Genomic DNA, 4,521 nt, shown 5'->3' on the forward strand with positions numbered 1-4,521 from the left:
AAATCAAAAATATATCAATTAAAAATTGAACACAAGATATTCAATAGAAAATATTTAAATAATTAATTCTATAAATATAAATATATAAATAATTAATTCAATAAATAAATAATAAAATTCTAAATAAAAATGAAAAAAGTTCGTGCAAATATATATTCCATTGTTTACAAGAGACAATAAATTTTGCATTGCTATTTTGTACCTGTTTACCTTCACAATAGATGCTCAAAATGATTATTACTTTGTTTCAATGCATTGTTATCAACGATTCTTATATAATAGGATATTCCAATTTGTTAGAAGTTGTTGTTGTTCAATTTTAGGAATGTTTTAGGAATATTTCAAAATATGTATATGTATAAATATGTATTTTCAAAATATAAACAATCGGATGATTATATATAAAAATAAATTTAAAGAGAAAGAATAACATTTTTTCGTTTAAAGAACCTCCTTTTTTTTCAAATATTTATTTCAAATATTTAAATCAAGTATTTAAAGTTTGAAAAACTTTCAAATACAAGTGAAATAGGTAATTCTCGATTATATAGATACGAATGAATTATGACAAGAGGTTAATTCTCTGTATGAAAATAAGCTGAAAATAAAATAGGATAAATTTATTTTCATTTAAGAATTAAAATTTTCGAAAAAATTGAATTTAAAAATTTGGACATAAGTGATAAAATTTTATTTCTCATTTTTTCTGCTTATTTCCACACTAATTTCCCATCAATTTATATAATTCATTTGCATCTAATTTCACTTGTATTTGAAAAATGTTCAAACTTAATTTATTTGAAAACGAGACTTTAAATGGAAGAAATATTATTTTTTTTTCGATTATTATTTATTTTATTATTGTTATTTATTATTATTTATTTTCGATATATTTATCATGTATCATTACTATACCAAAACGCTTGAGGTTTATTATATTATATCATCCTATATAATAAAAGTTACGTATATCTAGTGTGGAATTTGAAGTATTCTTATAAATAAAAATTTAATGAATTTATCGTTAATCTTCTCGTTTATTTTTCATATTTTATATAATATGTTCGTATGTTTAACAATTTAGAAACTCCATTATCCAAATATTCTATTAACCGAATATTCTATTATACGAATTATAAGCTATTTTTCGCATAAAAATAAGCATAAAGGAGAAAATTTTCGTTTCATGAAATTGGAAAAAATCAATAAATAGAACATTTCTGGGAAAAAAATCTATTGCGATATTGCATAGAATATATGGAGAATACGAAGATACTGATCACACAGTAGCTTCAAATCGATAAAAGCTATAACGAGAAGGATATTGTTAACAATATTTTAAATTCTAATATCGAAATAGTAAAGAGATATGCATTGAAAATGTATCTTCTCGCTTTGAAACAATTTGAGATATTGGAAAAAAGGACTTCGATAATTCAAATGCAATTCTATTCAATTTTATATATAAAAAATTACTAATGGCTAAAAAATCCTAATTTTGTCATAAACAAAGGTTTATTATTATTTTTTTTAAAATATAGGATAATTTATCTAAAAAAAGGTTGTGTTTCGAAAGTTCTTTTATTCGAACTTATTTTATTAATTATTAAGTTTAGAAAATAAAAATTCTACTATATAAAATTTTATAAATATTTTTTTTTATTCCATAATATTTTATTAGAGAATAGTATCTATTCTAAAGACTAAAAAAAAAAACGAAAAAGTTTGCTATACAAAATATTGATTGAAACTTATTTATTAAGTTATAAGCAATTTAAGTTTATATTAGATAAAATGAGACAGAAATAGGTTGAGCATAGGTTGAGCATCTTCATCACACTATCAACTTACAAGTTTTAATTCTTATTTTAATTATATTAATGATTACGCTATTTTTTTATTATATATAGTTTTATTATATATAGTTTTATATTATTTTATTGACATTTTAAAATGAAATAATTTAAAACTTTGTTTACAATAGATATAAATAAATAAATTAAGAAATTTGTGAAAAATGATAATTTGCTATGATATTCAAATCAATTTTCTTCATTATTTCAAATTTAATCTATCGAAAGAAATACTATAATAAAATTAAATTGAAAAATATATATTAGTAAAATTTATATATTAGTAAAATTTATGAAATCAGTAAGAATAATAATTTTTAAATAGTTTACGACATCTTAATAAATTAGTAATCAAAAACAACTTTTGCTATTAAAAATTATAAATGATAGAAAAAAATTTTATTTATTTCTTTTCGTTTTAAACTAATATTTATTTACTTCATTATCTTCATATATCTTTAAATTTAAATTACAATATTTTTAGATTGTTAAGTTTATAGTCGATTTTTTAATAAGAATTAAATTAATTTTAATAACTCTATTTAAATTAACATTAATAAAAAAAACAAATTTAAAAAAAAATTAAATTTCTAATTAATTGTTATTATTACTATTATTAACTTCTTGGTTTATTTTTGTTTTTATTTTTTTTTTGTTTATATTAATAAAAAAACAATCTTGTGTGATGACTTCGATAACATATTAAAAAATTAAAGAGATCGAAGAGTGATATCATTTTGTGAATAATTTATCCAATTGTCTTTAACAATCCGCCAACAACATCGTATCAATTTATAAATTAATTTTAATTTTCAAATGAATCATATAATTTCCAAACATATATTGTTTATTTAAAAAAATATCATGATTTTCTTCCTGTAAAGATATTTTATTTCTGTAAAGTCACACAGAAAATCTTGAAAATCTTTGTATATGCCCGAATACTTAACACGAATCTAGTATAGATGTACTCGAAAATGATCCAACATCGATCTCTGATCCCAACTGAATTTAAACTTACAATATACCACAAACATTATTCAATCATCACACATCAAATTATCACCTCAACTAACGATTTTAATTTTACATATATATATATCTGAAAATGGACAACTTTAATAATAAAATCGTTCGAACAAAGAAGATAATAGTCATCGAAACGAATTTTTTCTTTGGCCATGAGAATATGAAGAGGCAAGCAAGGAAGCGAATGAAGAATAATTATCAATCAGAATGAAAAAAAAACCTCAATGGGAGCAGATTCTCGGCCCCGAATTGGCCGACTTTTCCCTATTGTCGGCTAAAATTGCAGCCTTGGAGAACGGGCGACACGCGCTAGATGGGCGTTCTGTTTTCAAAATGCGATTCAAAGAGATGAAATTGCTGGCCTTCAACCCGTGACATATACCTTAGTCTTTTGTGCGACGCTGACAAAACGCGCGCGTTTATTGACGTTCCACATTTCAGACGTGCGAGACGCGTGTGGGCGAGCTTTCCTGAAAATTTTCATCATCGGAATTGTAGGCGGTAAAACAAAGCGTGAGGGGAGGAGAAGGGGAGGAGAGGAGGAGGAAGTTGCGGCTAAAATATTCAATATAACTATGTAACCGAATTACGTTACGTTGATGCGATACACGGTTCGTGTGCATAACAGCTCTATTAAATAGAGTGAAACATTATTGTGCCATGAATACGTGGAAATTTTTTTGTTTCTTTCTTTTAACAGGAAAAGTGTCTGGTAATAACAAGCGAGCAAGATTTGGAGAGATCAGAAGAATCGATGTACGATAGGATTTTAAGGGCGGGTAAATTTTGAAAATAAAATATTTTATAGGATGTGAATTTTAAAAATAGTATTTTTTGTTCGAAGAATTATTGAAAAAATGTTTTTTGAAATATCGGATATCGCTGAAGATAAAATAATACGAGATAAAAATTATCTCGAGGTAATTAAATTTGTAATTTCTTTTTTTCTTTTTTTTTTTTTGCACATTTTATTAGAAACAGTAAAATTATTTATTATCCGAATTAAGAGGATAAGTTCGGATAATGGAGCACGGATTTTTCTTAAATAAATTATTCTATGTTTTGAGGAAAATACTTGCTCACTTGTAAAATTAAAATAATGTAAAAAGCAATTTAGGAATTTTATTTACAATTAATAAAAATAATATGAAAAATATATTATAAAAAAAAATAAATTATTTCTTTTTGTTTATATGATTCTAAACAAATTAATTGTTTATATTTTCACAAATGTGTAATATCAAACAATTATTTTTGTCTTATTTTCAATTTTATATTACATCAGCTACAAGATTATGTATAGCTATAGCAACTTATTAAACTATAGTTTAATTAATTATATAAATGTTATATCAATTCGTTAATTAAGTACTTTAATTAAATTCTTGCTTTTCAAATTATCCTTAAATAATTTAAATTTATCGCAAATTAAATTAGAGCATAAATTATTTATTGTAATTATATAATAAATATTTATCAATTTGAATTATTCGACAATTATTTGTCATTATTTCAGTTTTAAATAAAATTTGTCTATATTCTAAACAGAATTACAATTTTTATAAATTAATTCTATATTTATTATTATTTTATTATACAATAAAAAAAATAGAAATATATATATATATATATATATATA

Source organism: Apis dorsata, unplaced genomic scaffold (assembly GCF_000469605.1).
Source record: "Apis dorsata unplaced genomic scaffold, Apis dorsata 1.3 scaffold_660, whole genome shotgun sequence".
NCBI lineage: Eukaryota > Metazoa > Arthropoda > Insecta > Hymenoptera > Apidae > Apis > Apis dorsata.